At 42.2% G+C, this 8,928-nt stretch overlaps 1 long non-coding RNA gene across 2 annotated transcripts; it reads left to right on the forward strand.

The window, feature by feature from the left end:
- Positions 1 to 21: 21 nt before the first annotated feature.
- On the forward strand, positions 22 to 5,178 carry LOC123987816. 2 transcript variants are annotated; one of them, XR_006829433.1, is made up of 3 exons: positions 22 to 3,571; positions 3,661 to 3,849; positions 4,174 to 5,178. It is a non-coding gene; the product is annotated as an uncharacterized LOC123987816 (long non-coding RNA). The 2 variants fall into 2 exon arrangements; XR_006829432.1 differs by having other exon boundaries at positions 3,661 to 5,178.
- The last annotated feature ends 3,750 nt before the right edge of the window (positions 5,179 to 8,928 follow it).

Below are 8,928 nucleotides of genomic sequence, written 5' to 3' on the forward strand. Positions count from 1 at the left end.
CTATCGGCCCCGCGGCACAACTCTCCTCGACATCGATAAAACGGCGCGACCCACTTTTCAGGATTCTACTCTTTTTCTTTTTTTATTTTACTTTTCTTCTTATTCTTCGCTAAGGACGATCGAGTTATACGCGCAAGGAATTAAATGGTAGATATCCGTGGGCTCAGCAGTGAAAACCGTGTTCCCCCAGCTGTAATGTACTTATGTTGAAAAGGCTCTGGGATCATGGAAAACACTGCGCGAGTACTGACCGTTCTTCAAGTATCATCATCATTCTCTTTTTTCCTTGTCGCGTACAACCGGACGCAACCGCGAGCGTATGTAAATTACTTTTCCGCTCGTTTGGGGCGTAAATTACTGTGCGCATCCAATTCTGTCCACCGGAAAATTTCATTCTCACAATAAAACGTCGCGGTTCATCTACTTAGAAACGGGAGGAAATCATTTTTTTTCTTTCTACACGTAGACTTCTTATTCTCAACTGGATTACTTTCGTCATTTTAATCAAAGTATACTCGTTACTTGATCTTATCATTTCAGTAAGTGTTCTTTATATTTTTTTTTTTTCTAGTAATACACGAAAACGTGCACCTGCTACGCCAAACGCACAGGGTCCGCTTACGTAGTAGCCGAGAGTAGAGGCTTCGGTAGTCGTGTTCGTTGTTGCAAAGCCACTTTGTAATTGCTGTTGGAGCGCCGTTCACCTCGAGCCTTCTATACTTTCTAAAACCGCTTACTTTCGTAACTTGGCAAATACCGTCAGCCTCGTACCCCGGTGTACCGGATCGTTGCCGTGATTACGGGGATAGATTTTTTTTTTTTCTCCTAATAAAGCAACCCGCTGTCGTTTTCCATGTAACAAGTGCATAGAAACATTGCTTCACAGATGGCAATCGTTAAACTATATTTTTTTATTTTATGCCTTAACCATCAAGTGGTGGACTATACCCTTAATAATTAACATTTTAATATGCCTGACTACAGATGTCCGTTTTCACTGTGACGGTTAACGTACTCGTAATCCTTACTAAAGTGTGCCGTACCACGCACGTCCATTTTTACGGCAGCAGCTAACGTGTTAGAGGAGATAAGCATCGGTGCACTGCGTGTACGAAATATTAGCAAATTAATGAAAGCTGTTTACTTTTTTCTTTTGTTTCATTGTGTAACATTTCAGTCACAAAATTGAACGCAACAACAAACTCTTTTCATTTCATGGTACACGTAATAAAGAAACACCATTAAAACTTGTAATTAGAAAACAGGAAAAAGGACTGAACACTGTTTAAAAAAGAAAAATCATAGAATTGAAAAGTTTGGAAAGTTACCACTCCTTGGGAAGAATGGAAGAGGTAGGAGATGATGATGGAATGAGATACACTGTGTGCGCACGTACATGCAAGGAGGAAAGGGAAGTGGGACTGGCTTGCCTTGTGCCACTTTGTACGTACGCACCGGTATCAAGATTGTAGGCTCGATACTTTGTAGCGGTCTTGTAATATTCTCAGATTTCTTTTTTTCTTTCAATTCTAATGATTTTTCGCTTCGCCGGCTACTATCATCACATGATTGTACCATTTAAATTACACCTGCTCCAAAGTTCCAATTGTATCCATTGCAAAAAACGACTTGCAACAGAGCTTTCTATTTCACAGAATGAAACAACTGACTCGATCGATGCACCTTGTACCATTTTTAATCGAATATTTTTCACATCGTTTTTGTTTAAGACGTAACAACGAAGTAAGACGATTTAATTAGCTAATTGGCAAAGGTCACACAATTGAGTAATGAAGGCTAGACAATATAATAATTGCAGGTTTCGGTTAATATTCGTGAAAAAGCTGGCAACCGCTGGTCAGCAAGCGCCATTTTATAGAAGGCCACCGCATTGCGGCCATCTTTCGTATAGTAACCGAAGCGTTTCCATTTCCATTTGGGGTTGCTCGAATGGCTCGGATTCCATTCACGCACTGTCTAATTTTACTCGTTGGCCTCGAATCCACTCCCTATGGCTCATCACGTGTTGGTATATACCTGAGTCTCTAAGGAAAGGCGTTTCCGATCGATTTTGCTGGAATAGTTCACTTCCCAATCTCTCACCTTTGTTTCTTTTTTAGTATATGCTACTATTCTTGTGCCACTTGAATATTTTATTATTTGCAATTTTGCAACTCGCTTTCAGCTCGAACAACCGTCGTGTCTTGCTAATCTGATTAGTATCTTTGAAAAGAGGTTAAACCCTTTTACAAGTATCGGGTAATCTGAAATGCCGATACTCGCGATTTGACCCGTTTTCCTTGGGTTTCGATGTAATCCGTTGGATACGACTTCCGATGCCGTCTCATTACCAGCGCATTTCAATGTCATTGGAATGTCTTCGTAAACCTTGCCAAACGATCAAAATTTAGATTTTCGTGTCTTGAAAATCCATCGACGTCTGCGTCAATGTCGTGGATGACATCATTGCGAAACGGTTGAATAGTGGGAGAGAAGGGGTATCCATAAAGATCTTGGATCATTGCGAGGGACGTAGAAGAGCAAAGAGGGGAAGGGTCGAGGGTAAAGCGGAAGAGACATAGGTAGCGATATGCTGAAGATGCTTTTTGAATTTTTTCCACAAGAAATCATATCGAAATTTAATATTTAAACTTGTTAAATAATCTTTTGCATAATTTAATGTTGACACTACTCGTAAACTCATAAAACGACAATTTTTTATATGTAATTTATATTACAAAAGTTCAAGTCAAGGCAGCGCGAGTGGGACGATTGGTAAAGCGTTGAGTAACTTGGTCGTTCAGAAAGTAGTGAACATTTTGAAATGCTAGTCTTCCAATTACTGGAAGAAGTTACATAACCCTTTCCTCGAATAAAGAGCGATGTAGTAATCATAAAACCGTTATAAAAGATGTAGATAACATTGCAACGTATTTTTGTAAAGAGTGTAACTCGGTTCGGCTCGATTCGGTTCAATCTTTAGGAAGTAGTTTGAAAATAACGTAACGTAACGTAGACGGAACCAAATGGTTATCGCCATAGTTCGCGGAGCTAAAGAGCAAAGCGAAAAAGAGATGGAGAACGGAAGAAAGGCGAAACAGAGAACGGCCGAGGTCTAGGCGCAGAAAAATCGCGCAGCAGAGGTGGGGAGAACGAAACGGTGATGCGATATAAGCACGAGAAATTCAGTGGTGGGGCAGACCAGGCAACCACCAGGCCTTGAAGCAACCAAACAGAATAAAAAGCCTCCACTCCTCGACTATGCTATTGGCTACTGCCACTTTGTGAAGTTTTACGAATTTTCAAGTTCTGCTGAAGGACAATCTTGCTTTTCCCGTCAATTTGGGTATATTTATAAGAAAGAATAATTTTAAATGCATGGGGATACTGATCCCCCCTGAAGAGGTCAAAATTGACATTACATAATGGCCGATCACACGTCAAGTCGAAAGAAGCATCCTTTCTAAAAGTGTTGAAAATAGAAAACATCATTTTACAATTGAACAATTCATGGAAAAATATCGTCACAGTCTCGTAACATCAATCATTTATCAGACGATGGAATTACAAGGTGAATGTTATATTCTAACATTTACCTTTTATTTCTATTTTAAAAATCGTTGTAGAATCGATTTATATTAATTAAGCATAAATTTTCAGGATTTTGTTACAATGTTTCTGTTAGAGAAAGTGAAACGAGAGACAAGAGATTGAAGAGAACACGATTATCCCGTCGGAAATCCGATATCTCGTTGTGTAACCACAGCAATATCAACTATTAACGCCCTTGCAGTTTATATCCTGTAGCTTCGTGGATTAATTGGAGCTTATTTGTCCGCTACAATGTTGGTTAGTTACGTATCTTTTCTCTATCGCGTGTAACAAAAATAAACTCGTCCACGATGTTACGAGTTCCGGTGTGGGGCTAGGGGGTTCTAGGCTAGGTACTCCTACAGTTTCCCTAGAGTCTTCATAGGTCCTTCCAAGCCCGAGGACAAGCAGTAAGAGGCTCCTCCCCTTACCTCTAGACCAAGCCAAAGAAAACCTACCTTGCACCAGAATATACAACGTAACAGGGTTAAAATAGACGTATACATAGGTCTAGGTTAGACCTAAGCTGTAAAATTAAACAAAAAGAATTCATTTCACCGTAAACATTGAAAAATATTCCAGTCCATCAAGTGACCCTTAACTAAAATAAACGGTCGATGTATGAAGACGGTTATGGCAACCCTACATCACCTGTTAAAGTTGATCGATCAAACACTTGGTGGCCTCGCGTTGCGAAGAATGCTACGCAAAAGAATTCTAAGAAACCAGAAAGTCGGCCAAGAAGAAGAAGAAAGAAATGAAACGAAAGTGAAGACTTCCGGAGGATAGAAGAAACGAAGAAAAGACAAACTGTTGCGAGAAGCGTGGGAGGAGAGGGCGTCTCCTTTCACACAGTAGAAGCACAGAGAGGGATTTTACGACGCGTAGCCGTAGATGCCATCCTTGTTTCACGAAAACCCACCCCAACTTTCACCCTCGTAGCACGCCCGGACGATTCGATGTTCAAAGATGGCCGCCTAGCTGGCTAGGAGGTCACCGGGTGCTCGCTAGGCCACGCCCTATACACTCGCCAAACTCGAGCGAGCTTTCCATCGGCCGATTTAGCTTCCACAGCCAGTACCAAGGGCGCCTCAAGGACGAACGCTGGTATACACCTTCAAGAAGAATCGGGCTGATCCCTCCACGCGTTTCGCTTCTTCCCGGAAATTAAACAACGATGCCACACTAGTCACCCTACCTTCTTTCAATCTCCCTTTATCATCTTCCTCTGATATTATTAATTATTTTCCATTTGCGTGTTTTTCTACCAACGAGGTAAGAAATATGGAGAACGTCATTGACGGAAGTACAACGACCAAGGGATGAGTAACATAGCACGTGATCGGTAGTTGTGGAATTCAAAGACACGCGACAAATAATCGAGGAGAATACAAAGGAGCAAACTGATTCACTGCAACTATCTTTCAACGAGTAAATCTCTTTGTGTCAGGAAGTTAATACGTTCACTTCGCATGACATATATGTGCATTATCAAAGAACGGGAATTTTTCTTAAAACATATAATTCAAAGATATAAATGTATAATCAAGAAATATGTATATTAAAATAGGAATTGAGGCCAGCTAACCTACTTGTACAGCAGTAGTGAATTGGTTAAGTAGGTTTTTGGAGCACAAGCTTTTTCAGCAGAAAATCGATCGACCCGTTTCACTGGCCTAATTACTGTTCGACGTTCAAGCTCTTGCTCTCCTAAACTTGCCGCTTTTACGTATTCTGATGTATGCAGAATACATTATACTGTACAAAGTTCTCTACTCTCACTCTACGAACGACAGAATTTTCGCTAACGTCGACATTCGAAGGATGGATTATAATACCAAAGCGTGTCATATCGCGGTATCAAGATACTGGGTGCGGCAAAGTTTGAAATATAAGCAAGAATAAGGATGACACCTTATAAAACGATAAAGTAAATTTTATCCATTAAGGGCTTTCGTATTTGAAACTTTACATCCTCTATTTTATAACATAAAATCTACTTTATCTACCTAGTTTCAAGTTTGGGGTATATTGGTTGAACCTATGAATTGTAGACAAAATTCTGAAGATGAAAAGTGGAATTTTGGTCTCCAAGTCTTAATCATATCTAAAGAGAATTTACTGATTCTGGCCCATAGCATCAAGACATCCTCATTAGCACCCCTACGAGCTGCGTCCTCACCTGTCTTTCAATTACTTCTCTCTACCCTTCGCGTTAACACGATTGCTCGTTATCCTCGAATCTGAGGCGGGTTACGTAACCCTCGCTATAACAGCGCGATTATCGCGCGTGCAGGTTGGCTTTTTTTCGAACTCGACCGCAAGGAGGAATGGAGGAGAACGAGGAACAAGAAGAAAAAGAATTGCGTTGTTTTAACGAGCAAACAATGATATTTGAAAACTATTCAATCGAGTTCTAAGGTATTACATTGATTAACATCATACTTTCTCACATGCTTTAACACGCGAAACATCTGAATAGTAGTGCATCAATTTTTATCTCATAACTAAATGCACGAGATGTCTATAGTCTGTTCAACGAGACGAGTTAGTAAATGTATACAAATTCATGTGCTCGACGCTGGATCAGCGCAGATTTGTTTTCAATTCTTCAAACGCTTCGTTCGAGGTCTGTATATCGCGAGTCGGGTCTGCGTCGAGCACGTGAATTTGTATACATTTACTGACTCGTCTCGTTGGATTGACTTTAGTGATGAATGTGTTCTGCTCCCGGTAAGAGCTCGAATTTATCTACAGAAGCATCAAGCATCAAATGTAACTAAAAATTTCGAAAATATTACAAGTTTAGTTATTAACTCGGTATGTTTTTTGATTTAAGGAAAGAAGTCGCGAAGAAGAAAAAAAGATGGCAGAAGAGAGCAGAGGGCGCTGGTGGTGGAGGAGGAGCGGCGGTATTTCCGTTGTTGCATAGTCCATCCATTTGGCAGGTTTATCTGAGGGCATGCGCGCGCGACATGTGCCCACCTACCTACTTACCTACCTGCATCCTAGTTTGCCTGTCAGCCAAACCTGCTTCTTCTCCCTCTAGCTCCTCTCTGCTTGTCTGTGCTCCACTCGACCTGCCTGCCTGCTTGCCTGCCTACCGGTTTGCCTTGATCCCTTGAATAGCCAGGAGGTGGGTTGGTAGGTAGGTAGGTAGGTAGGTAGATAGGTAGGTAGGTAGGTAGGTACGTCTTTCTTACGTAAGCGCTCCACTAGAGAGCGAGTTATCGCGGCAGGGTCGAGCGGATGAACGGATGGACAGAGATTTCCAGAGCTCCATCGAGAAAACTAACAAAGATCTTGCTCAGAGCTGAGTTTATACAAATTCTTTTGTGCAATCGAATTTTATGCTATTCAGCTATAAAAATCCAAGCAACGCTTAGTTATTGATCAGTTGCGAGGATGGGACGAGGCTCGCACGATTCATTATTTATTGTCAAGGTCGCGAATTCTCCCCGTCATTCTTTGATTCTATATCTGGGTACGGTTGACGGGAACTGAACTGACAAGACAAAAACACAGCTATCGGAACTAATGGATGATATTTTGATGGCTGGAGCCACCATTTCTCGCGAACGCTTGGCGGATCAGCAAGCGGGCCAAGAACACAACCGTGAATCGTACTTCTATGTGGAGTCACGGCGCTTGTGCGGTGACACAGATATCTACGCCCTCTCTTCAACCCCCTTCGTTGCCCAGTGGCTTTCGTAGCTGCTGTAAACTGGGCCAGGGCATCTATGAAACGGACGCGCAAATTTACTGGATCAACTTTAACTCCTCGGGGCTAGGGATATTAGGGTCGCGCCGTTCCTTGAGCCTTGAGAGGCTTTTCCTTTTTCTATTTTCCTCTGCGAACTCCTGCTACTTACCCCCCAAAACGGGGGTCTCATTTTGTCTCGTAATTAAAACATCATTATATGCGGATTAGAAAGCTGAATTGTGGATAATGTATTTTCAAAGTTGCCAAGATGGAGAATGGAGAAACTTGCCAGATTCTAAAATGCACTTATACATTTTTCAGCACGTCGTTCGAGGGGACAACTTGTCCGTGTATTCGAAGCAGAATGCAGCTATATTTTTCCTCAACGAGAGCTGAGAGGCGCAATTGCGGAGGTTAGAATGGGTTGCACGCGTGTATCCATAGTTGCACCGCTTCCTGCACATGAATACAGCTGTCCCACATTTCGGTAAGTACGCCTACTGTCGCGTACAATTTTACGAACTAGGTCGAATGGCTCGACGGTCATTCCGCGCAAAGTTAATCGCCACGTCTGCCGGTCTGGCGATTCGCTCTCGCCACGAACCGACCGCAGAATTTTATCGTCGCCTTATCGCCACGAGGAAACGTGGCTCTGTCTTGTGTACGTACAGCGAACTGTAAACAAGATACCGATCTCAAGCGTACCTCGTGTTTAACCGTTTTCGAATCGATTTCGTTTGAAGAAATTTGTTGCAATCCTGAAGACCACCACCCCTTCTTGACACAAAGACTTCAAGTCCGCAATACTAGAAAAAATCTTAATGATCATTAGTGTGTCTCTCTAGTAATTACTGCCTGCTGTAGTTAGTTGCAAACTTCCTTCGTGGAAAATGAGGGAAACATTTATATTCCCTATGCTTGATCGCTTTTTGCGTCCCACTATTAAAACCTTAGCTGCGGTAGAACCTTGCGAATAAACGCGCCATTACTCTCACTTGAATAAATTTAAGTAATTCATATTATAATAGATCAACGCAGTTTCTATAGAGTCATATGAATAGGGCGGGCTAGCAAACTCCAATACAATTTCGAACTGTCGATAAAGTTGTCCGCGAGTTTGAGCTGACAATCGCCGGGAATTCGATCACAGGTGTATAGAGGCGTCGATTTGCGCGTAACGAGCGTGTTCGACCGCTATACGGAAGCGGCGTATCGCGCGAGCGGACCCTTCCAGAGGAAGCGGACTTTCGCCCTACCCGCTCGACGTTGGATCATCGTTAATTTTAGAGGGCACCAGCGGCCTTCGAGCGGCAACTCCGCTGCTCTCCGTCTCTTTTAACGAGCACCGATGAGAACGAATTACTCTCGCTGCCTACTCCCCGTAATTATTCCACTTTTCGGTTTTCCGTCTTCCGTTCTTCACCGATCTTCCTAGCTGATATTAAATGCGCGTACCATCGTTATTTCTCATCACCGTCCCATTACCGCCGCGATTTCGCTAAAAATGCTTATTTCTTAAAAAACCTTGCCATTTCAACTGGTTCTTAAATAACGCTGATGGACGTTTCTCGCCTTGGTTAACAGCTCTAATATTTCTGTACATCATTAAAATTATCCTAAGAATTATTTTCTCT

The sequence above is a fragment of the Osmia bicornis genome, chromosome 5 (genome assembly GCF_907164935.1).
Source record: "Osmia bicornis bicornis chromosome 5, iOsmBic2.1, whole genome shotgun sequence".
Taxonomy (NCBI): Eukaryota; Metazoa; Arthropoda; class Insecta; order Hymenoptera; family Megachilidae; genus Osmia; species Osmia bicornis.